General features: G+C 51.7%; 1 protein-coding gene across 2 annotated transcripts in view; it reads right to left on the reverse strand.

The window, feature by feature from the left end:
- Spsb1 (splA/ryanodine receptor domain and SOCS box containing 1) overlaps positions 1 to 21,336 on the reverse strand; it is a 58,724-nt gene extending 37,388 nt beyond the window's left edge. The window contains exon 1 of one of the 2 annotated variants that reach the window (NM_029035.2): positions 21,183 to 21,336. The gene's annotated coding sequence lies outside the window, so the exon portion shown is untranslated. Of the gene's footprint in view, positions 1 to 12,196; positions 12,430 to 21,182 lie in introns of those variants that run through there. The other variant, XM_011250345.3, reaches the window with a different exon arrangement.
- Positions 21,337 to 26,382: the final 5,046 nt, after the last annotated feature.

Genomic DNA, 26,382 nt, shown 5'->3' on the forward strand with positions numbered 1-26,382 from the left:
TGGCTAGCAACCTCCGGGGCTCTTCATATCTCTGCCTACCCAGCACTGGGCTCACAGGCACATGCTGGCGCGTGCACTGGGGCTTGTGTGAGTTCTAGAAGATTAAACTCGGGTCCTTGTGCTTGCACGACGAGCTCTTTAAGCACTGAGCCATGTCCCCAGGTTGAGTGGTTTGGTGTGTTCGCGTAAATGAACTTTATGTATTTATGGTGCTGAGGACTGAGGCAGGGCTGCTGGTAAGAGGAGCAAGGACTCCTCCACGGTTCCAAGCAGAGCGTTAAAGGCTGCTTTCTGGCTCACGGTTTCTTCCACCAGGCACACCCTGTTTCCTGATCAGACTTTGCCCCCATAGAGCCTTTGACATCGGGCAGTCTTGTGCCCTCACATGTCTTTTGCATGCCTTCTATCCTTGACCTGTTTGTGCTCAGCCACGGAACCCCTGTCCCTATGATGCCTGACTCAGTCCAGCAGGGGCTGTCCTAACTGCTGCTACTAAACCTTCTCTAAGTTAGCACCAGGCATACAGCACATGTCGGGCAAACGTGGATGGAGCACCTACATTTTGACCCTTATTTGATGTCACATCATGGACAAGTTTGAGGGCGGAAACCCAGTCAACCTAAGAAGAGCCAGACCGTTCTCCACACCTCTGTTCCTTCGGGTTCCTCTCTCTTTCCCTGTGTGGCTTCTAAGCCAGCTCATCCCTCTGCTGCCCCACTGCCCACCCTCCCCTGTGGCTGTCTTCAGGTCTGAGCTAACATCTCACTGAGCCTGTAGACCTTCCCTCTGGACCCCACTGTCACCTGCTCTTCCTCACCCTGACACGTTCTGTCCAGCTTCTCCGGCCTTCAGTCTCAAACTCAGGGTCTTTGCACCGTTCAGAGGGCTAGCCCTCTGTTCCAACATCAATCACCACAGAGGCCTGGCAGCCATCGTTCATGATAGCATTTGTGTCTGGCCCAGCCCTCCTATCTCAGGAGACCATTCCATGCTTCTCCAGGGACATCAGCTTAAGACTCCATCTTTACCAGAACAGTCATTCTATGAGGGCATGCATGTCGTCTTGCTCTCTGCATCTCAGGATGTGGGACAGTGACTGGCACAAGAATACATAAATGCTGATTGGATGAGAGGAGCTCCTTCTATCTTATAGCACTGTGCTCCACAGACATGTTACACAGTCCTCCTGGGAAAGCAGGGCCTCTCGTCTTCCCCAGATAGACCCTGAAGGGGTGCCCGTGCTCCTCTCTCTGTCCCCAGCTGACTTTGCTCCATTCTGTAAGAAGCACCTTTGCCCCAGGCTTGCCTTTCAGGTGCCTCCTTCCTAGAATTGAATGTCAGGACTCCTGCAGCCCAAATTGTCTTGTGTTGGTAGAGCTGGCTGTGCTCAGGAAGCAGGTAGTGGCTTCAGTACCTTCACCCTCTCCAGTTCGAAGCCTAGCGTATTAGTTCTGGACTGGACGTAAGAGCATTCATTGGTCCTTCCGGGCACCCAGCTCCAGCTTGGTGAACCCACACCTACACTAGGCACAGAAGAGGCTCAACATATTCCCTCCATGCACACGAGCATTCTCTTCAGGAGCAACAGCTAGTATGTATGATCCTTCCAGACAGAGCAATCAACTGTGTGCCCTGCACCCAGCCACCTCTCTATCTGTCAGCCTGGGAGGCCAGTGTCTGCGCTTTCTATGCACTGTCTTCTAAGAAAGAATGTGTCTGCACCGGATCTGGCCACACAAGCCCCTTGGCAGAGAAAACAGACTTCTTGTCCCAAACGTGACTGTCTAGTCTAATGTCAGCTTTAAGTTAAGCATCACTGAGTTGGCGTCATGGCGCTTGCTTCCTGGCTTCAAGGCTGTCACACACATCCCAGAATCTCTGGGCACCAGGAGACAACTGGCCAGTGGCTGCCTCACATGAGGACCCACGCAAAGTTCTCTTTACGGGAAAACAGGCTGGCCGCTGGCACATTCAGCACCAGGGAAAGCCAGGCTTGGATTTTTTTCTCCCAGGATACAATAGGTTTTGTCTTGACTCCTACCCCATGGCTACCCACTCAGCCTCCTCAGTAGAAACAGTCCAGGACCCCCAGGCTACTTCACCAAACTTTCTGAACCTGGCTGGCCACAAAGACATCAAGGATAGGCATATTCAGTCAGCGCTGATCATCTCCTCACTCCCTTTGAGAAGCTTATTGAGGACCTACTATGTGCCGAACAGTGGGAACTCAGAAGAGCCTGCATACAGCAGAGCCACCGATGGGAAGACACTGCCAGCCACTGAGAACATCATTCGCCGTTACCATGAATGGTTGTGTGTAATCTCCTGAGTGTATGCCTGCCTCACAGCGGGTCCACATGGTGATAAAGACAACAAACCTGCTTGCTTGCTTGCTTGCTTGGGGTCTCATCCAGCTGCATCACAGGTGCTAGACTTACTGACTGAGAAAAACCGTAGGCATGAGATGATCAGAAGGCAGGGACCCTAGGCTTGATAGAACAACCCGGCTGGTAGAAGGATTACAAAGCATGCTGAAGTCGGAAGTCTGATCCCTGGAGCTCACACCATAGAAGGTGAAAACCAACTCTCACAAGTTGTCCTCTTACCTCCACATTCAAACTCTCTCTCTCTCTCTCTCTCTCTCTCTCTCTCTCTCTCTCTCTCTCTCTCTGTGTGTGTGTGTGTGTGTGTGTGTGTGTCTTTGTCTCTCTCTCTCTCTGTCTGTCTCTGTCTCTTTCTCTCCCACCAAGTTGAAATTGTCTGGGGAGGGATAAATAAAGATCTAATATAACTCCACAAAACAGGATGGAAACTAGAGGAAGAGGGAAGAGAAGAGGCTTAGAAATCCCAGGAACTGTGACCAGATACTCTGAGAGGAATTCTGCAGCTCAGATAAAAAGATCCCCTCCTTGGGGAGGGGGTTGTACCTCAGTTTTCTTTGCTGGAAGAAAGTCTCCTGGACTTTCTCGTTGGCCCTCAGGAATCCCTGAGAGGAAGAAGAGGAAGGTCCATGTTCCAAGCATCTCCTAAGGTTCCAGCCAAAAGGCTCGTGGGGTGGGGTGCAACTGAGAACTCAAGCCGGGAAGAAACAGAAAAACCCAAGATTCTGTGGGATGTCGAAGGGTAGGGGGCCAGAGTGGGGCCATGTCTAGGCCCAGCGGCCTTTGGCTTTGGCCCTGCGGGAACTTGCCTATTTCATCCAGAGACTGGGAGCCGCTAGCCCAGCCAGGGCACTCATGAGAGTAGAAGAGGTCAAGGCGGGATTTCCCCTTTCCAATATGGCAGAGAGGAGGAGGGGCTGACTGAAGGAGCATGCAGAGCGCTGTAGCTGAGAAGATAGAGTCTTCAAAGGCCAGAGCTGGGAAGAGATGGCCACCTGGCCCTTCCACTGCTAGCATCAAAGAGTGATACGCAGACAGACACTGTCACATGGGGCAGGTCAGATCTGGGTCAGTGCTGGCTACACGGGAAGGGAGTGACCTATTTCCAAGGTCCCCCATCAGGAACCTCCCTGGGAGCCCAGACAGCTGTCAGAGCCAGACAACAAAAGGTGTCTGGGAAGAGTTTTAGGAAGGGTGTGGTGAGGGTAAGAGGCTGGGTAAGTCTGCTGACTTAACCTAGAGTCGGCTTCCAGGCCAAGGGTCCCAGGCTCCTGCTAGCCATCAGAGTAGCCACTCTGTAATACCTGGACCTATAAGTGGCTTCCCTTGGCCCTCCAAAACTGTCCACTGATTTTCAATCATGATAAAACTAGCCGGTGACCCTGACTGCCTCAGATTTGACTCGGGAACTCCTTAGCAGAGCATTCCCTAGTCCTTAGACTCTATTCAGAGATGAAGCCATTTCTCATCCAGCTTTGAAGAGAACGCATTAGCCGAGGCTCCCGGGTTGTAGTCACAGATGTCTGGACTTGATTGGTTACCAGGCTGGGATTTTTTTTTTTAATCACATTTGCCAAGAGCTGGTGAACACACCATACAGAGGAGGGCAGGTTAATGGACAGTTCTCCAATCAGGAATAAATAAGAGACTATGGAAAAGTGGCCCAAATCAGAGAGAGGTATAAACTTTGTATTTTCAATGTGAGCTGTGACCTTGACTCAGGACCTGAGAGACTGTGGGCCTCAGTTTCCCCCTTTCTACAAACTGGATTAACAGCCTCGTCTTATAGGAATAACTTGAAGATTAGAGGAGACAATGCTGGCATCCACTGAGTCCTGAGCCTGACACGTACCAAGAGCGGATTAAAAGGAAGTCACAGGAACAGGACCAAGGTAAGGCTCAGTCACCAGGGTAAAGCCAGGTGTGTAAAGTCCCTTTGAGCCTCTCACAGGATGGGAGTCCAGAAAGGGCAGGAGCATGACCCAGCTGTATATCTCCTGAAGACAGACAGCCTGTGCCCATATATAAAACAGATGCCAGAGCTGCCCCTCCATAGGCCGAGAGGCCACCTGGGGCACTCAGAGGTGGTCCTTTCTGGGTTTGTTCCTGTGGCTGCTGCCACCCTCTCCAGGCCTGCTGTGAGCCACAGAGACACCCAGAGCTGCAGCCCCGGGGCCTACAACAGTTCCCACCTCTCCACACAGCACACAGTCGGTCGATAGTCTTCCAGCTCTGTGTCCTGCCTGAAGGATCAGGTCTGTGTCCTCCAGCTTGCCTGTCCATAACACTCTTTCCCCAGGACCTTGGCCTACACATCACCACCCACCTGCCTAGCCTACCCAATACCACCCAACTGCCTAGCCTACCCATCATAACCCACCTGCCTAACATATTCATCTCACCCCCACTGACTCAGTCATGTGACCCATATCTTACTATCTCTGCCATCAGACTGGTCCAAAAGACAAAGGCACCTTACAGTGGCAAACGGGTGACTTCCACCCAAATGGCCTTTGATGAAAAGGGAACAACCCCACGTCTGTCTCTCAAACTTCTTACCCCTTCTCAGCTGTGACCCCAACACACAGTGATATGCTATAAAGGTCTGAAGACCCAACTAGGGGACATTTCTCTCCCCAGCACAGAGGTGACCTGTAAATAGATTAGAGCCCATTCCCACCATGAACACCCCCCCATCCCCCCCCCACCCCCCCCACCCCACCCCCGTGCTCCGGGGACCCACCCATGCCTAGCAGGATATTTGACATTCCACCACACACACACACTTTCTTTGTAAGGAGTTCTGACTCCACCTTGGAGGACCACTAACCCAGAAACCCTACACCCAAAGAGCCAGCTAAGCCCCGGGAATGCGAATGTTTAAGGCCGGCGGCTGGACCAACCGCACAGACTAAACTAGGGAGGTTGAAGAATTCTTTTCGGCTTGGTGTTTTGGGGACAGTGTTTTGTTTTGTTTTGATTTCTTTCCTTTTTATTTTTTTTTCTTTCAGTGGGATAGAGAAGGGTGAAAGGAAATAAGATTATTTCCAGTAACTGTAATTACCCTGCCGCCTCCTTCCCCAGAATCGTGGCCAAGCTACTCCTCTTGCCTGGAGGGTGGGAGTGGGGGCTCCTGGGGATTCAGACTCCTGAACAGGACATGGGGTGGCGTGGGGCAGAGAAGAGGCTTGGGGGAGTGGCAGAGGAGGGGGGAGTCTTTCCCTGGAGCCTGGTAGAACGAGGTCCCTTCTGCTACTCTGAACTTGTCCAGCGAGAGTCCTATGTATCCTCCATTCCACTCACTTCACCTCAGGATGTTACGTCTCAAGAACACCAGTGACGTAAACAAAATGCCTCTCAAGGAGAAACAAGAACTACAGAGCCTGCCTTCAATGGGCACGGAGGAGGACGGTGGTCAGCTTGTGTGGGGAGAGCCAAGCATAGTGCCCACCCTCAGTAGGAAGGTAGAAGTCTGGGTTTGGAGAAGCCATCTCTGAGGAGGAAGGAGACAGACCTGCTCCTTCAGGGAGGGGACATAGGCTAGAGAGCCAAAGGTAATGTAGTCCACCTTACTAGGTCAAGAAAATCAATCCCTTGTAAGCCAGGCACTGTCCTAGACACAGTGGCTTCAGAACTAAATGGATGGAGCCTGAGAGCCAATCAGTGGATAACTACGAAGTATGACCTGGCTAGATCAAAGATGCTATGTTTTCCACCATCAGTGAAGAGATGTGCTAGCTCATTCATTCACTTATCCATTCAACTCAGTGTCTATCAAGCATCCACCGTGTGCGGCCACCATGTCCCAGCTACTGTTTAAGAGGGCACCCGCCACCCTTACAGAGATCAAGCCATGTCTGTGCCTGGAATGTGCTCTAGCATTCTCTTTGGGGCCTGTGGGTTCTTTAGACACCCTCAGGCCTGATACTGAGGGATGGGATCAGCTCTAAATGAGGCTCCATAACTCCCCCAGGGTTCTACTGGGACATTGCCTAAAATGTTTGCAAGATGAAAAGAGGTGGGTACTCGCTTCCTCTGTGTTACAAGGACTGAGACATACCAAACTAACAGATCACACCTGGGGACATAAGGGCTCTTGTGGCCACCCCACATCTCACACACGTGAGGCAAGACAGAGGCGAAAGGGAGCTGAGAGGACACAAAGTCTTCTGTAGGTTTAAGCTTCTGGCTTGGCCAGCTGAACCAGTGGATGCATTTAACATACAAGAGACAGTGATGGCTCCTTACAACCCTCTAGTCTTTCTCCCACTGAGCTGCCACCTGCCCCCCCACAGCAAGAACAGTCCATAGTCCTTGTGGATCTCCACACCTATTTATGGGAGGAAGTTCTTGCCATGTAAAGCCAGGAAGGAGGCAAAGAAACTATAGCAGAAGCAACATGAACACCTAGTCTCTAGGATGGGACTGTGCCTTGTCCCTAGGAAGCCAGACCTGCATGACCCCGGTGGGCTTGAAAGTAGAGCTCTTTGCCTACTTCTCCTTTTTTGGACACTGGGTCTTCCTGCATAGCCTAGGCTGGCCCCAAACATATAGACATCCTCCTGCCTTAGCAGTGTTTATTAAAGGTGTGCAGCTAAGAGGGTTCCTACCTCCTCAGATCAGCACAACCTTTGAAGAAAGCAGGATCCTGGAGGGGAGGGTCTATCTAGAAGGGAGCTTGGGTATGTTGCCCGGCTGAGAAGTCTGGTGAGCAGTGGCCTGGGCGACTCACATGGGCCACACACACTGCACTGCCCTTCAGACTTCCGCCTCTGAGGCTCCCGACTCCTCCATAGGACCTGTTCTAGGGCACATTCATAGGCTGGGAACCTGACGGGGTGGCTCCTGCAGTTATATCATGTTCTAATCACCAGCTCACACGACTGTCCCCACCATGGAAGGGCCATGAACCCTGCCTCGTGCAGCTGTGCATCCAGAGTCTGGCAAAGCTGTTGAACCCACAAAAGGCACAGTTGTCTAAATGATGGCACCAGCCACACATCTGCCTGCATCTCCACTCAGTCCGGCCATGGCTCAGCACAAGGAACTCACACCCATTTCTACAGCTGAGCCTCAGTGGCACAGGAACTGGTCCAGGATCCAAGTCAGAAGCCAGAACCAAATCACCGAGTTCTTAAGACACAGAAGCCTGGGAGGGGATGCTGGGAGGTGGTTCTGGAGCCAAGAACGTGGCAAAGAAGCACTACACAGATGCGTCCCTCGGTCTCGCCTGCCTGCTACCCAGACAGCCTGCAGAAGCCTGGGACTTAGGCTGCCAATGGAGAAAGTGAAGCGAGCACAGCCAGAGAGAACACACAGCAAAAGGCATGGGTATGGGGAGAGAGTCTCTCACCACCAGCCACCTCCCTAGCTGAAGATATGGCACTGCGCTGTAAGCCTCTGGTGCCCAGCCCACCTCCAACCCTAGCCGCAGCCCAGACCCCAAGGCCACACCCTCGGCAGCCACAGGAAACATGGGTGCTGTCCAAACTGAGCTTCCCAGAACAATCACCGTGCTTCCCTAACCTGCCCGGAAAGGGGGGAAGACAACACAGATGCTTCCCGTCTCCACCTGGCTTGTCGCAGCCCACAGCTGTCCACTGCGCTTCCTATGGCTGGCCCACAGACACCCTTAATACGCATGTGTGTGATAAACGGAAGGTCAGAAAAGAATAAAAGGCTCAGACCCAAGAAACCAATCGAGCTGGGATGTGTGTGTGGGGGGGGGGGGCGGGGACGACAGAGACAGACCTACGGACATAAGACACACACACACACACACACACACACACACACACACACACACACACACAACTTCCAAATATTGAAACTGAAAATCCAGACCTCCTACTGCTTTTACTGGTGACATTTCTCGGACGCTTGTTATGACTCTAAGTCCCTGCTAAGCGCCTGATGACTCTGTGCACACACTACCCTTACCCAGTGAATGTGTCTCTTTTAGTCTTCCTCTCCTCCTTGCTCTCAGGCCTCACAGCTCTAAGACTCAGGGTCAGCGACACCACCCCCGGTGTAGCTTTCCCGTGGTCTCCTGAATAACTCCTGATTGCCATTAAAAGTCTCCCCAATCCCTGTGGACCCCTTCGCCACCTCCATTACGGTTGTATTTGGGAGGAGTTATCTGGTTGTCCATCCTCTTCATGATAAGCTGCCTTGTTCCCAGTAGATAGGGCATCCTGGATACTGGGATGATAACCCCAGGCAACTCACCTGCACTGCATCATTGCATCCAGGGGGGCATCCTGACACTTCCACTTCCAAGGGGCAAACAGGAGGCTCCAAGAAGTGACCAGGACGCTCAGGTCACAGAGGCAGGAAGTTCCAACGCTAGACTGCAGTCATCTCTCTGACTCCCAGCCAAGCTCCAAACAGCTTCAACCTCCTACACACACACAGACTAAACCCGCTTCCCCTGCGGCCCCATCCAGACAAGAACCTGCCACCCTAAAGAAGAGTCCACTGCATTTGGAGCGGTCACTGCACAGCATGCTTACGTCCCTGTTCTGAGGCAAGGGACACACATGGGCTGCAGGGTACCAAAAACTGCCCAACCAATCACAAGCTCTGCTGTGACCTGTGCTTCCTCCCCATAAAGCAACTGAACAAGCTTCTGCATTAAGCTTAGGACATAGCACAGCCTCCTGGGATCCTGTTTAATATCAGGACCAAAGCAGGCTTACTTTGATATGGCTTGGACCCATCCAGGTATAGGGATGACCTGAAGGAGGCTATGTGGAAATATACAATGCAGACAGGCAGGCAGACAGACAGACAGACAGACAGACAGACACACACACACACACACACACACACACACACACACACACACCTCCCGGAACTAACTGCTGTGTACATTCCCCAGCAGAACCTGAGCAGCCTAGGCACTCCCCTGTCTCCAGCCCAACAGCAGTAGGCAGGCAGTCTTAGCCAGCTGGGAGCATCTTCTTGCCAGGCCATGTCCCTTTGGAGTGCCATGAGCCCCGAGGGTTTGACCTGCTGTCTCACCTGGCACCTTCCTCTTCACCCAGCTCCTCTCCTGCCGGGTTGGGGGCAGATCTGAGCTGGAAGGAGCACCGGGCTGATGTGGTTCCCTGGGTGGGGCAGGGTCTCTTGTGCCCCGGCAGCCCCTGCACCTCCCTGACCTCCTATACCTGGATCCGCTTGTAAATGACTAAGGCATTTCTCCCTGGAGCAGGCTGCCAAGAGGCCCTGCTGGCTGCAGAATGCACCAGGATGCCCAGAGCCACACGTGCACACCCTTAATTACTGAGTCCTTTTCTCGGGAAAGAAAACCCCTCCATGTTTTGTTTCATTTTCCCCTTTAGTGAAACAAATCCACCCACGAGGTTCCTGGAAGCCCCAGCATGAAACTGAGCCCTTTGTGAGGAGAATTAGTCAGCAGCCTTTGGATGGCTCATGGGTAGGACTGCCTGTGGACCCTACAGGGGCTCCTACAGGGGCTCCAACAGGAGAGGAGCTAGCGGGACCTTGACCTCCACACCCAGTGTTCTTCAGCAGATATAATTAGAATACAGCCCAAGCTCTAAGGGCAAGGTCACTGGCACACACACACACACACACACACACAAGGCAATCAGTCTTGTATTAAAATCCCACCCACCAAAGTAGGCAGGGCTCCAGCAGGTCACAATGTGCTGCTTATCTGCAACATAAATATAATAAGCACCTACCAGGTGTGTGTGTTACGTTTCCAAAACTGTGAGAAAAAAAACTGTCCAGAGACATGCCCGTGCAGGGTACCCAAAAGACTATCATGCAAACACCATCTCTTGAGGTGTAGGGGGTTGTCTCCTCTTGTCCCTCAGAGTCACCATGTGTCTCTTGTTGTAGTGGAATCTGCTGAGTTGGTCCTCAGTTTTAACCACAATGCAACCTGGGCAAGTGGGCTGGGGGCTGGACCAGGTTTGGAAGCAGTCCCCCTACCCAAGCTGCCTGGACCCAAACTGAGTGGGCTCCCCAGCTGTGTCCTGTGTCCTGTCTCAAAGATTCATTTTCAACCCGTGTAGTGTTGGGACTTCTCAAACAAAACTCACTGAGTTAGTTATCAGTGTGTGTGTGTGTGTGTGTGTGTGTGTGTGTGTGTATTTTCTTGGCTTCTCTTGGGGGAAAACCAAAACCAAACGGAACATTACCATGCCAGTGGGCTCCACAGTCGCAGGAGCTACTCCTGAGCTGGGACACGCACTGCTTTATCACAGGCTTTCGGATGCCCTTCTTCCTCCCTTCGCAGCCTCTGGGGGCACGGGAGCTTATGACCTAGTTAAAAACCCTAATTTTATTCAGGAGCTCGGCCTCAGCCACTTGTCACTAGAAATGCCCACAGAAAGCCTCCCTCGGGAAGGTAATTAAAGTCTGCCGCCCAAGGCTGGTTTTTCTCAGAGAGAAGCTCGGCACCACAAGGGAAGGCCAGCCTCGAGGCCTCTCTCAGTTTGTCTAAATGCGAAGTCTTAGACAAAAAGCAGAAGCAAGTGTCAGGGCCCTGCTCTCCCCCCCCCCCCCCAACCTCCCTCGACCTCCTCAATTCAAACACAAGTATGCATCCCCTCTGGGTTAGGAGACAGGTCTGAGAATCAAAACACTGGGGAATAGCAGCTCCCAGCGGGAAAGGCCTAGGAGCTAAGGGAGCCCCCCAGATTTCCCAGCCAGGCAGCTGTTCCTGGGTATTTGTGAGAAAGTAGAGGAATCGCTGGGTGCGGCTGATCTACTGAGAACCCGGCAGAACCGCTAAACATGTCTAGGGTTGTCTGGGAAAAGTGCAAGACTCGGGGTCTTTTCCTGCCTCTCTGGGGATGCTGCTGTCATGTACAGCGTGTGCTGAGGGCTTGGGATTGGGAGTGAGTTGGATGGGCGCTGCTAACTCCCAGGAAGCAGCACCCTAAGGTGCTCTGTCGTACCTCCTCTAGACCAAGTCACAGTGCAAACTACCCCTTCCCCCCCAAAAAAGTAGAGACCCCTACACTACCCCTCCCCTAAATCCAAATGTAAGTAGAACCCCTCTCTGCACAAACTGTGGATGGTGTCCAAAGGCACAGACTCAGAGACACCCCGTGTAAACCCCCAAAGCACAAGAGCCCTGCTGCCCTTCCCTAGAATTCCAACGCTCTTCCTGAGCCTGAGTGGTTTCCAGGGAGGAACACTACTGAGGACCCAGGGACTGAGCGGTGAAGCTGGGTGGTCGGGGCGGGGCCCGGAGGTATCCCTGTCTGCAAGTTTCCACAGTAAACATCTGACAGCCGTGCAAACCTCCGCTGTGGCAAGACCCATTGCAGGGAAGAAAGAGACCCAGTCACGAGGGTGCAGCTCAGACTCAGACCTCCGGGTTAGCCCTGTCTGGGCATCTCCCTCAGTGCAGGCACTGGGACAGTCCAGACAGAGCAGGCATTCAGGGGACAGCGGCTGAATGATGAGGGAGGCTCTTTTTTTTTTTTTTAAAGTGGGGAGCAGAAAGCCTTTTATCTTGAGTTTTCCAGACAGCCCTGAAAGCTGGGTGGTAGGAAGGCTGGAATTGAGGGGCTTTGGAGATCAAATGGGGTCAGGGGGAGACCATAGGGACTGACTCAGAATCAACACAACAGTGCACAAGGGACAGAGGAATCCGGGCCTCGCATCTATCACTCTGAAGAAAGTCTCTTCAAAGGAACCCTGACACATACATATAATTTATAGGTAATTATCATAAATTGGACACTGCTGTGCATCTTTAAGAAGCCCTCCCTCCCCAATTCTGTGCTTCACAGACGCATACAGCCATCATTCTCACAAGCCCTAAAACTCACCAAACTGAGAGGAGCTTGGGATCCGGAGAACGTGCAAAGGTTTCCCGCATCCCTCGTCTTCGGAGGAATCAAACGCCAGGGCTCCATTTCCGTGGGCTTTGTCTACAGGTCTCATCCAGAAACCGTCTGAAGGCTGTCTCAGGCCAAATGCCTCATCCCTCACAAAGCCCGCTATTCTCTGACTCCTGTGCTTAATTTGGGGACTGCCAGCTTCCTGGGATCCCCATCTGATGGCTCACTTCCTCTGTGCCCTCCCCCACAGCAGGCGCAGGACTGTTTTACCATCATGGACCCCACAAGAGGGAAGATTTAAGGCAACAGAGCAGCACCACACAATTAGATACCTGGGCCTCAGTCAGTGGACGGCAACATTGCCAGGGGGCATCAACAACCTGACGGAGGGGGCATAGGCAGTTGGACAGACAAGGGGGTTGAATTTGGGTTTTCTGAGAGAAATTGTCTAGGATCCCCAGTTATGGTGTTTTAAATACAAGGTAAGAGAGGAAACTGAAGGGGGGCATCCCATCTGATCAATATTACAGGAACAGCACTGGAGGTGAAATTGTGGGGGAGGGGCACAAGGATACTCCGAACCCACAAACAACCACGAAGCCTGAAATAGGATGCCACCGCCTGCTATATAGCAACGTAGCAGCCATCCCACAGGCTTCCCTATGAAAGCCAGTCTTCCTAGCACTGACTGGGAAAAGTCCCAGCCTTGTGAGAACCCTCTTGGTGGCTGGCTACATGTGTCTAGAATTCACATGTTCTCGGGGTCCACGGGAACCTGGAAGCTATCTACAGCTCAGGAAACAGCTTTGAAGTTCATTATGCTCAGCCATAAACAAGGCAGCAGCATCGACCTCATGGGACCATTTGAGGGTGTCAAGCACCGAGCCTGGCAGAGAAGGCATTTGACAAGGATCCCGACAACTAGCCGAACCATGCTTCGAGAAGATGGTGTTTCAGACATCTTCCACTGACTGCCGGCCCAAGTGTGGAAAGAATGCAAGAAGCAGTCAGGAAGGAACGGAGAGAAAGTCCTGCTGGCTCTCCAAACGTCAGTCTCTCCGCTTCCCAACTGCCATGAGGCAGGCTGCTTTTCCTCACATTCCTCACCTGCACATGAGCTGTGCAGTGCCACACAGGCCCAGAAGCAGCAGAGCAGAGTGACCACGGCCTACAAAATCTGAAGCCACCAGCCAAATGTCCAGTTGTCCTCTTTGGGGGTTGTGTGGCAGGTGGCAGTGGAGGTGAAGCAAACAGGGACTGGTAGCATCGGGAGAGACCCAAGGAGCGACCAGGAGCTCCTTAGCAGGGGGCAAGGGCAAGGGCACCCTAGAGTGTATGGCTGATGGGGACAGGTCATTGCTGAGCTCTGCTGAGCAGTTCTAGTAACAAGGGCTGCCAGGATCAGGCTGGGGCAGCGGTTAGGAGGGCGAGGGACCAGAGACAACTGTGTTGACCACAGTCCAGAGACCTGGGAATGAAGGCTGAGCCATGACTGGTGTCATTCCTCTTGTTCCAGGACAGGGGTACCGTGTGCGGGGGTGGGGGGCACTTAACAGCCAAGAACCCAGAGCAATAGGGCACCTCTCCAGCCCCTAGACCTTTCCCCCACCAGCAGCATGAGCAACGTCACTCCACCTGCAATCCAGTTGAAGCAGGCATCAGAGGAAACCCACGACTACCCACAGAGCTGATAGCTCTACAATCACCTTAAAGGCACACCACAGAGCCGCCTTCCCCAAGCAGCTGGAGATGTAGCCCTGCTGGTAGAGTATTGGTCTAGCATGCACCAAGACCTGGTTTCTATTTCTATCTTCAAAAACTGAGCATGGTGGCTCATGACCATAATGCTAGCTAGCATCAGGGAAGCTGAGGCAGGGTCACAAGTTCAAGTCCAATCTAAGCTAGAACAGCAAGACTGCCTCAAGGTTCGTAAGCCCACATGCCTATGCAAACAGTGCGTGCATGCTTATTATATACATATACACGTATCAGTATCTCTGCTTCGCACACACAATATCATTTTCTGGCACCACGGCTACTCTAGGACACCCTTGGGCAATAGGAAGGATGACTGGAAACAGAATCTGCCCAATATCTTCAAAACAAGCATCCTATGCATTTGAATCTAGCTACACATTCTTTGTCTACTTGGACACATAGTTGAGCCTTCAGGGCCATATAAGCTTTTTTTTGGATCATGGATTGTTCCTATGTACACATCCATATGACTTTGCGGGGAGGAAGCATCCGATAACACCCAGTTTATATGTGTGGCTCAGATCAAAGGATAAATGGTGGCCTATGGTCAGAGGTTCATTTTTTCACTAAGGCCCAGCAGCACGCCAAGGGCTGTCTCTCAAAAGGAGAGTAGTTATTTGGGGATAGCAGCTGGGCCTAGCTCCAAAATCCCAAACACTTGTGCTGTGATTCACTTTGGGGGCTGCCAAAGGCTCCAAATAGCATCCTTATCTGCCACAGCACCTCAAGGATCCCTGAGCCTCTGGATCATGCAGCCCAAATGTAAAAGCCGTCTGCATGGGGCCCTGGGTCTGTTGCAGAACCTTCTCCCTCTCCAGGTCCCACTCAAAACCAGCAGCGTTTGGAGTCCCTGGATAGATGGGGCCGAGCACCACACCCAAGTCTGGAATGTACTATCTTCAAAGTCCAGATAGGTCTGCTGGCATTACGCGTCTTTCTTGGCTGCAAGCAGGGCAAGGCACAACAACTTATCCTTTGCTGGAGAAGGGGACCCCAGCATGCCTCACACCACACAACTCACAAAAGCTTCATTGATGCGAAGGGTCCTAGACTTCGATTGATCTTATTTCCACCTTCTGCCATGAAGATCTTACGAGTAAGTGCAGGGCGGTTTTCACCTCTCACTCACTCAGTCCAAGCAGCATAGCACATTAACCTCACGGGCACTTGCGACATAGCGTAGAAGGTCATGGGAGGCAAGACCCTGGGGATGAAGTCGTGCCATAGCATAGGAGAGCGAACTACCCCTTAGGTAGGGCCATGCATGCGTCTCACCGGCCTTGCCGGGTGAAAACGAACTGCTTCTGGAAGGTCTTGTGGACAGATCTAGAGAAAAAGGCATTGCCCAGATCCATGGCTCTATACCAGATGTGTGCATTTGCTCAACAAGGAAGCCACATCTGGTACAGCAGCTGGAGTCACCGCTTGGTCCATTTAATGATAAGCACTATCATTTTCTAAGACCCAGGGTGGCTTTGCCCAGGCTACCTGTGCTCATTGAGTTGAATGAGGATGCAGGTGGGGAGACGGCCACCCTTGGCCTCTCTCAAACCCTTGATGGGGTGCTCATCTCTGGAAACCCTCTGAGAGATACCTCGCTGCTTCCAATTCATCATCTCTCCCTGGCTGAACACATTTCAGACAGGTTTCCATTTGACCCTGGTCTTGCCACATGGGGCCGAGAGTCAATGTGGTGATTATGCCGGCTGCTGTACTTTCTGTTCCAGTAAATAACCCCAGGAGATGTTCAGGGACCCTCTGCACCCGCTAAGTTGGGTCTAAGCTAAAACGTCACTGACCACGTGACCTGTCAGCCCCTCTGGGAAGAGAAGACCACAATGGCATTCCAGCCTCCTGGAATGGAGTCAGCTCACAGACAACACCCACTAGTCCCTGGGTTCTCTGATTACTTCCTGTCCCCTAGTGTACAGCCAGCCGTCCTGGTCAAAGACCTTAAGGCCCTTTGGGGAGGCCTGGCTGAAAAATTAAGAGTGTATACTTTCTTCGTAAGTGACTTGGGTGTACCTGGGTAGGCCCAGCCTCCCTGTCATGGAGCTCAGGCGGGACGAGTTGCGGATCCACGCGTCTGGTTTTATGATCCGAGTTATGCTTTCCAGTTCGCTCACCCTGGAAGCCTTTTGCTTGTACAGTCAAGAAGGCAGCAGGCTTCTCGTCTACTTCACCCCTAGGAACATGGTGATTAACTCTCCAGCCCCATAGGTCTGCACGAGCCAGACAGCTGTGATTGCTGCTTTGCTCGACCGCCCATTATGGTAATTACTAATTACACCCACCGTGCCCTTGGAGGTTGAGTGCCACCTCTCAGCCTCCTCCCCCATCTGTACTGACTTGAGAGTTCTCAGTGACGGGTCCCACAGAAGGTCAGAGAAGACCAACAAGCACTTCAGAGTGGGTCTCCCAAATCTATTTCCCAGAGTACTGGAGGGAGGAAGCCCATCTGCTGGGCCCCCCCAGGATGGGCAGTGAGGCTTGAAGTGGGAGAGATCCGCTCCTCTGGAACCCCGATCTTTTCCAGCTGCTGCGGACCCTTCCTCCACCCAACCCAGAGAGACTTGGCATCTCCAGTTCTGACACAGTGTGCCAGCTTTCCATGTTTCAGCCGGCCAAGCCAACCTGTTAACGTCCTTCCCAACTCCTGGTCTGCAACATTAAACGAAGAACCTCGGCCTCAATCAAGTCAGCAGACCCAACTCTATGTTCCCTGCCACCAGGACCCCAGACCCACAAAAATCTACCCCCATAGGCTTGTAGATTCCTCCTAGGAAATTAGGAGGCACAGACATTTCTTTGGAAGGCAGCTCACTGTGCACAGGTAAGATGGCCCAAAGGGAGGTGACCCCAAGGGAGAGCACCTTTGCTCCTTAAGGGTGGGATGACAGGTAGGGGATGCCGATGCTCACAGCTCAGAGGTGCCATGATGTTTAGTCTTCCTGGTCAACTTGACAGGATTTAGGATCACCTCAGAGACTAGTGTGTCTGTGAGGCTGTTTCAAGAGGAGGGAAGACCAGCCTTGGATGTAAGTGTCACCGCCCAAGACGGGCTAACTGAACAGGATAAAGCCAGCTGAGCATGGGCACCTATCTCACTGTTTTCTGACCGTGGACACCATGACACCAGGAACCTCTGGCTTCTGTGCTTACACCTTCCCCAAGATGATGAAACTGCCTTTCCTTTAAGTTGTTCTTTGTTATATTTTCATATCTATGTATATATATATATATATGTATATATATGTATATATGTGTGTGTGTATATATATGTATACATATATATATGTATATGTACATATAACAAAATCAGATATTTCACCATAGCAATAAGAAAAGTAACTTACACAGGTGTAAATTTAACAATCAAGGTGGCCCCCAAAACAGCTGGAAGCTTCATAGCCACATAGCTAACGTGGCAAGCAGGGTTCACCGTGAGGGGCAGAGTAGAGACCTTGTCACAGGCAGGGTCCTCCCACCCTGAGACGCCAATCTCCCACTCAGCTGTCCTTCCGTGAGTGTGGAGGTCACATCCCAGTCACTACCCTCCTCCACCTTCAGCCCGGGGCACGCAGAAGTTGGGGGAAAGCAGGGGCTCCCAGCCCCTTCCAGCCATGGTCAGCTCTGCAAGCTGGAGAGCTAAGCTTGGATTGATGTCTGATCCAGCATTTGTTGACAAATCATCTCTCCTTCCTAACACCCAGGCCTGCCGTGACCCCTGCGTGAGCATTGCACAAGGTCTGCGACTCCACGGCCGGCCTCAGAGCGGGGCTGTGCCTTGGCGGCTTCTCTTGCCCAACTCTTCAGGGAGGCCAAGACGGCCTAAATCCATGTGGTTTGCCTCAGGATCCTCAGACTCATTGTTTTTAATATTAGGCAAGGAACAGAACTTTTACAATGCTAAATAAGCCAGGCGCTGCCCAGCGGCTCTGAAGAGCAGAGCGGCACCAAACTGGAGCCCCCATGGGCTGCTGGCAGCACGGTCATGGTCATCGACAGAATATAGATAGCATCATCTTCTCCTTCAAAGTGCAGAAAGTGAAGACACACAAGATGGCACACAAACCTTCCCCTCATACAGAGTCACGGGGTCTGTTTTTAGCCCAACTCTCCCCTTTAATACACCTTACAAGGTACCATAGGAAAGGCAACATATTTCTGCTTCTGAATATTCCAACATGTATGTATGCAGGTATACGTACATGTATGTGCACATGATGACCCTCAGAACTGGTGAAGAAAGGTGAAGGCGTGTTCATTCCATTATCATTTCCAGTCTTGGAGAGATGGCTCAGCGACTAAGAGCACCGACGCCCCTTCCAGAGGTCCTGAGTTCGATTCCCAGCAACCCCACGGTGTTACACATTATCTTTTCTACAAGTCTATAATTGAGTTTTTTGCAGCAACAACAGAAAAATCCACTTATAAAGTTAACAGGGGCTATCAAGATGGTTCAGCAGACAAAGTGCCACAAACTGGCACACACACACACATGCACACACATGCTATGGCATATGTGCACCCCCTACACACACACAGTACACACTCGATAATAACACAAACTTGCTGAAGGGACAGGGAAGGCACAAGAGAGTTACACTGCCATGGTGATGGTGACTGGATTGAAGTTTTGACTCCACCCTTCAATGGCAAACAGACCTTGGTTAAGTAACCTGCTGGGGCAGAGGGGGGTGGAAGCGGTGAGCGCCCAATCCAAGCACCTCAGAAGTGTAGACAATGCAATGTGTCAAGCACTTGGCTTGGAGGCTGCCACCAGTGCCAGCCGTTGCCCAGCAGGAGTGCGATGAGAGCTCACAGCAGAGCCCAATGGCGGGGATGCCATCTGCAGAAGGGTGGGCACGGCACTGAGAGCCCCGGGTGATAGGCAGCCTTTTGCTCTTGCTCTCACTAATCTGGCTTGCAGGGAACGCAGGGACTGTGTGCTGGCGCCCAGACCCATGGAGGCATACCTGCCATGCACTGTGCATCCTAACAAAAAGATGAATCAATTCATGAATATTGGCCACACACTATTTCTGAAAGAGACTGGTGTGAAGTCCCTAGATTAAACTCACAACACTATGAGAAGCGCCTGGGGAGCAAGGAGAAATTCAACATCTCTGCTGATTCCAAGGGGACCCATTTTATGCAGCAGCCACGAGGAATCCATTGAAGGGTGTGTCCACCCTTGCTGGCACAGCCTCGCACTCAAGAAGCCTAATTTACCCCCTAAGTGACTTCACCCAGGGCCCCAGGCAAGAACCAGCCTTCCTAAGACTGACAGTTATGGCTTCTCCCCAGGTTTTGGTCTGGCTGATTTGAGTGGGATACAGGCTAAGGAAGAAAAAGGCTTGTAAAGTTTCCGGATTCAGAAACTCCATATCTCCCATCTAGATAACATCTTCGATCTATTGGAAGAAGTGTTCCCTGCAGTAAAAGGAGAAGAACTGTTTCAGATGATCTAATCCAGCCCGTCAGTTTGCAGATAACTGGCCTATGACCTCAGAGCTAGGGACAGTAAGCAACAGCCAGGATTTTTGTCTTGGTGCATAGCCCTGGCTGTGCACTTTGGCTAAATCACCCAACCTCTCTGGGCCTCCACTGGGAAAGGGTTGGTCTGGGCAGATAGTCTCTAAATGATGTTGGGATTCTCTGACTGAATGGTTCCCTCTGTCTGTACCACTAATGTTAGTGTAGTGCTTTCTGCCTCCCAGAGATGCGAGCTGGGAAGGCGTAGGGCAGAAAGGAAAAGGCAATCCCACTCTCTCCTAGAGTCTAACAATTAGGAAGAAAGCCAACTCCCTCCAGGCCATCCTACCTCAGCGTGTGTGTGTGTGTGTGTGTGTGTGTGTGTGTGTGTGTGTGTGTGTGTGTGTGAGTGTGTGTGTGTATGTGTGTGTGTGTGTGTGTGTACCCACATACACACACACACACACACATACACACACACACTCGTCGGCGATCCTAAACCTTCAAGGACACCAAGCCTTCATCATGGGGGCTGGCGCTCTTACCATAAACACCTGTTAAAACTCAGCTCATGAGCAGTTTCTGATGTTACTAACTAAAGTGTTTAATTAACTATTACTCACTCAGGAAGCAGCTTCTGCCAGCTCACCACCACACTGTACAGCTTGAGTTCAGAGAAAAAGAGAGAGGAGCCTGAGCCCCGCTCAGCTGGCAGGAGCTTCCCTGGAAAGGTGCCAGCCAGCACTCCAGCAATACCCCACTTACCAAAACCAACCAAGCAAGGGGAGTTATACTCCACAACCTTCCAGAGCCAATGGCCAGCCCCACTACTGTTCACAGACAGGCAAGAACATTTAGGAAACACACATATTCACAACGATACACAACAACAGACACGAACAGAAACTCACAAGGTCACACTCTCATTCGCAAAAGCACACACAACTTCCTGGCTGGCAAACATCTTCACAGGCACCATTTGTGAACATTCAGTCTTTGCCATGGCACATCCTTAAACTTGGAGATTAGCAAGTCCTCGCACACTCGTCAGGCGCGGGACAACTCATCCTCTGCTCTACCATCCGATTCAGGCTGCTCTTGTTTCTCTGTTTCCATCGATTTCCTGACATAACCTCGGTTGCCCGGAGAAGCATCGGCGGCTCCGGGGTGGCTGGCGCCGCGCGCAGTGTCACCAGGCAGTCTCCCAGAGAGAGGCGCTACGGGGGCCGGATCGGGAAGGGGGACTAGGGCCGCTACAAATCAGAGCCCGGACTGGCGGGAAAAGCGAAACTAACTTAACTCAGCAGGGTCGCGATGCATGGGGCAGAAGGGGTCCCCTCGACTTTGGCGATGGGAGTCCCCCTCAACAATCAGAACCCTAAGGCGCCCTGGGACTAAGGAGAGCCCCAGGCCTCTTTCTCGGTTTGCAGCCTAGGCTCATCTTAGGGAGCGACTGTCCCCGCTCCACTGAGGTCCCCACCCAATGCCGCCCCCGCAGGTGGGACCCCAGAGCCTCCGCAGCAGAAGCGGCAGCGCACTGGGCGGCGCCCGGCCCCTCTCCGGGGACCCAAGATCGATCATGGCTCCACGCCGGGTGCCCACCCTATGCCCACGCTCTGCCCCGCGCCCACCCTCTCAGTTCTCTCAGCGTGGTGGTCCCCGTGTCTCCCCCATCCCCGGATCCCAGAGCCCGAACGCGCGCCCACCCAACCGGTCTTCGGTGTCCCATGCCGCCTACCGCGCACAGAGAGGCCGCAGCTCTTGGAGCTCCGGAGGCTCGCGGTGCCCAGGGCCGCGCCCGCTGCAGAGAGCGAAGTCGCTTCCTCCCCGTGGCCCCGGCGCCAGCGCCTGGAGCTGGTTCCTGCAGCAAGCGCGCGGGCCGCTCGAGCGCGACTCCTGCGCTGAGAAGAAAAAGCCACCGACAGCTCTAAGGTGGGAGGGCGGAGAAAAAAGAAGGACGCGCCGTGGGCGGGGCTTGTACGCTCCACCCCGCCTCCATTTGCCCTGCCACGCCCCATGTCACGCTCCTTCACCACGCCCCGCCTCAGGTCACGCCCTTTTTATCGCAACCCTCCCTTCTGCCTGGCGCTCCTCACAGCCCTCCCCTCCGCACTTTCCCGCTTAGCCCCGCCCTACACCACGCCCCTTCTCCTGCCACGCCCCTCTACTTTCCGACCCAGCGCTGGGTTTCCTAGCGTTGAGCGGCGCTGGTCGCCCGAGAGCCCGGAGCGCGCAGGGCTCTGAGGCAGGGCAGGCTTGGGGCTTTGCGAACTCTGTAGCCCCCGATACCACCTTCTTGCAGAAGGGCTGTAGGCTCAGACATACATCGCTCTGCCTTGGCCTCTGCAGCAAGAGCTTTGATTCCTCTGGAGAAGTTTTTAGGAAAGGCTGGACCTAAGGCCAGGATCATAATAACAGAAAACCTGCGCGGGGGCTGCGGTGGTGTCCAGCACTGTATTGAGGAGCTGAGGTTCATTCTTTAGGGAAAAAATGTTTGGCAGGGTGAGGTTATAGCAGTAATCACAGGAGCAAGATCTTGCTTAACTCGTTTGAAACTCCGGGTTAAGGTTCTGTAATGCTGTCGTGCAAAGGAACTGTCTATGAGTCCATGTGTAATCCGGCTGCTCTATACTTACTGTTTCCGCGCTCATGGAGACAGACAGGCAACTCAGAACTTCAAGACCCCGAGGTCCTGGTCGCATAGGCGTCCACAGTACCTAGACAATGAGTTTAGGATGGCACAAGCGACAGGGACTTCACATTAAAAGTACACCGTTAGAAGCTCTAGTCTGAAAGGGATTTTCCTTTCCCGTCATTACAGAAGAGAGTAGTCACAGGTGACTGAGGGAATTTTCACTCCCATCTTCGCGATATCCCCTTAAGATCTTCCCACTCCTCACCCATACGTGGGGAGGGATGCTAGAGAAGTTGCTATAAATACTGTGGCCGCTGAAGTTATTTAATCACTCACTGTAAAGACCCGAAGGGCCGGAGGCTACTGTGTAGATTCCAACCACCTCACTGTTGCCAATTTTGTTTGAAAACACAGAAGCTTCCAGACTGCTATGGACAAGGTGGGTCTGCGTGGGGAAAGCGGCCTCTCCGGGGCGCTATTGGCTCTTCGAGCAGGCAGCCTTGCCGGTGACTCAGGGGGGTGACTCCCTCCTGTTGGACTCTTCAAAGTCTGGGAATTTGAAGCATTCCCTGTGAGCACGGCAGCCACTGACCCATATAGCTTGGAAAGAGAGCATGTTCCATATGTTGAGCGAGAAGTACGTGTCCCTTATCAGGTGTGGTCGGTCACCTCACAGGGCAGGTACTGCAGCACTACACCTGGGACTATGTACTCTCTTCTAAGACTTGTCTTTTGCCTGGGGGAAAGCTTCCAGAACAGATGGAAGCTGTTTCAAATGGTTAGAATGGCAGCTGTCGGGGGGGCTGGAGAGATGGCTCAGTGGTTAAGAGCACTGACTGCTCTTCCAAAGGTCCTGAGTTCAAGTCCTAGCAACCACATGGTGGCTCACAACCATCTGTAATGGGATCTGATACCCTCTTCTGGTGTGTCTAAAGAAACCTACAGTGTACTTATATATAATAAATTAATTAATTAATTAAAAAAAAAAGAATGGCAGCTGTCCATTTGGGTCCTCTTAGCTTTGACCCCAAGAAAGACAGCTCTCAAAAGGCTTGAATATTTCTCTATCAGCACTCCTGAGTTCTGACCCTGTTGGGTAAATGGATACTGATGGTCTGAATATCTAAGCTTACCTGACAGTCATCGTTCTTATCCCTGGGACACCGGGAAGGTGGGCTAGTAAATCTCCGTTAGTCATACAGCAGTGACTTCGGTGAGTCAGAGCACTGTGAAAGAGTCCTCAAAGCCGGAATGTGAGGGGAAGGGGCGTGATCCTATTGTTTGTTGAAAAGTCATTAGCTCGCAATAGCTGATACACCAGCTGATAAATACGATCGAAAGGTCGGCTGATGATTGCTTAAGCCTGAGTCAAATCAGGCCCCAGGGGAGGAGGAGGCTCTGGACTCCCAGTTCTGTTCACGCTGCCCCGAGACCCCACTCCCACATCTTGTACATCATGGGTTCTGTTGATATGATTTGCTCACTCACTTCTCTAACCTTCAGAAAATGATAAGGATGGATGATTAGGGAACAAGCCCTCACAGAATTGCTCTCTCTGATGTTAGTTTGAGGTCTAGCTAGAGGTGTCTTGGATAGTTGGGGCCCGCAGGGAAGAACCCTGCCATTCTTTAAAGGGTACAGGGCCCTTGTCTTCTCTGAGGCCCCTTGCATTAAGACCAGCCTAGCGTAAACCCAAGAACCTTTGTTCACCCACTGGGTGTCCTTGACCAAGATACTTAACCTGCAGAGACTCGATTTGTTTGAAGTTAATTTTGTGTGCATGTCAGTATATGCAATGTACATGTGGATACAGCAGCGTGCCTACAGAGGTCATGACAACCTCAGGCACTGGTCCTCGCCATCCGCTGCATCTCAGACTCGGCTTTAGTGCTCACTGCTGCATACACCAGGCTAGCTGGCCTGGGCATGTTGTCGAATGTGGGGTTACAACATGAGTTCAAATCAGGTTGGGTCACCTATCCTCAAGAAGCCTACTAAGTTAATCCCAGCACTTGGGAGGCAGAGGCAGGCGGATTTCTGAGTTCGAGGCCAGCCTGGTCTACAGAATGAGTTCCAGGACAGCCAGGGCTACACAGAGAAAACCTATCTCAAAAAAACTAAAAAAAAAAAAAAAAAAAAAAAAAAAAAAAAAAAAAAAGAAGCCTACTAAGGTAGCCAAATTAAAAGTGGAAAGCAGCAGAAAAAGAAGATATATCTGGTGTGGTCACACTGGAGAGATCTCATAAATGCCACAAGTTCATCTGTGGGGTTGTGACGTGAGGTAGGGACCAAGAATACGCGTATCTAGGCAGTTACGGTCAAAATATGGTCCCGCTGGCCCATCATGGCTTGGGCTTCAGCCGCATCCCATAGGGAGGTCTGAGTTCTTAGAACTATGTGAAATCTTTCTGGGAGACAAGTTCCCCCTCTAGCCAGAGTCCTTTCTCCTGCCAGCATGAGATTCCTGGGGAAATTCCCATTTCTTTGGGGTCCATTATTTCAATAGTCTGACAGTCAAATTGAAAAATAAAAGTGTCTCTTTGGAATATTTTCATTTCTGCGAGGCCGGTTATAGGAGCTTCTCGGGAATCTCCAGTCCACGCCTCTCCCCCATGATCTGAGAAGTAGGAGTATGTAAATGAGATTATGCCGAGTGTTTGGAATTTTAACTCGGATGGTTGCGGGGTTCACTTTACCCAGCCGATTTGGTTTTGTTACCCATAGAACTGCTCTACGTGTTTCCCAGGGCTTGTAGAGACATGTTCTCATACATGTGTGCACTTATTTAACAAACATGAAATAAAAAGGGGGGTTGAGGAGCTTAAAGATTCCCAAGGATTTGTGAGACCAATCCATGACACAAAAGTGTTGCAAGTGCTACCAAGACCGAGAGAACAAACACGGGCATATTAGTACATGTAGGCCATCCCTTACCCATAACAGAAGACAGATCTCTCTCACAAGGTAAAACAAACTAGGCTCCATTTGTCCTTTGTGCCTGTGCTGATGCAGGATCACGTTGTTGAACAGTGACACCTGCTGGCCATATGTGGGATTGCAGTATAGCGATATCAAACATTCAGAGAAAAGGCTCCGGAACTTTATGCCAGGATTTGGGTGGTACCCAGGCTTGAAAGGAGCTCTTAAGACTCTGAGAAGATGTTAACAGAGAGATGGACATTCTGTGGCATGCAGCTAGTTGTTAGACTTCTTAGCTAGCATCACATAAACCTGGCCTTGCTGGCATGTACCTGTAAACTCAGCACTCGGGAGGTAGAGGCAAGAAGGTCAGAAGTTCAATGTTATGATCCTTTATAAAGTGAGTTCAAGACCAGCTTGGGCTTTTTGAGATTCCCAAGAGATGGGGATAGGGGGAGAGGGGATCTTCCGATAACCATTATTGCAATGGTTTTTGTTGTTTGTTTGTTTATAAGGATATACTTATTTTTATTTTATATCAATGAATGTTTTGCCTACGAGTCCACAAGCGTACTGTGTGAGTGCCTGGTACTGGTAGAGGCCAGAAGTTGGTGCCAGATCCCCTGGAACTGGGAGTTATGAACGGTTGTGAGCTGTCTGTCGTGTGGGTGCTGAGAGTTGAACCCATATCTTCTGAGAGAGCAGCCGGTGCTCTTAGGCACTAAGTTTACCTCTCCAGCTCCTACTGCAATATTTTCTGATAATTCTTCCACGAAAATAATAGCCAGTCGGCTGGGATGCTGTGCCTCTGTCAGATTGTCACTAGTAATGTTTGCCAGTCCTTCAGGGTATTTTCCCCATGGGATGGACGCCTTTACTGGAACAATAAATCTTTATTTAAACAGTGTAAACAAATACTTGCTGAGAGTATTTCTTCCTCTGGTCTCTTGATATTTTTTTAATTAAAATCTGAGGATCTTAATGGACATGTATTGAGCTCTTTTTTTTTTTTTTCTTTTCTTTCTATTATTTTTTAACCAGCTGAGTTCAGTTGGTGCTACCCGCTACAGTGTGGACTGATCACATTGGTTGGCTTACTCTTATACAGGGCTTGTGCAGGAACCACCGCGGCAGTGAGGTCATAGGCAGGGCAGCCATGCATGTCAAGAAGACAGCATTCCACCACACTCCTCCCGGTTCTCCAGCTCTTAAAAGTTTTTTGTTCCCTCTTAAGCCTTGGGCAGTGTGCGTAGGGGGAGGGGCTAATATAGACGTTTTTGTTTTGAGGATGTCCAATAAGCCCTGGGCAGTGGGGGGTGGGGGGGCTAACAGACCTTTTGAGGATGCCCAATAAGCCTTAGGCAGTGTGCGTAGGGGGAGGGGC

Source organism: Mus musculus, chromosome 4, assembly GCF_000001635.26.
Source record: "Mus musculus strain C57BL/6J chromosome 4, GRCm38.p6 C57BL/6J".
NCBI lineage: Eukaryota > Metazoa > Chordata > Mammalia > Rodentia > Muridae > Mus > Mus musculus.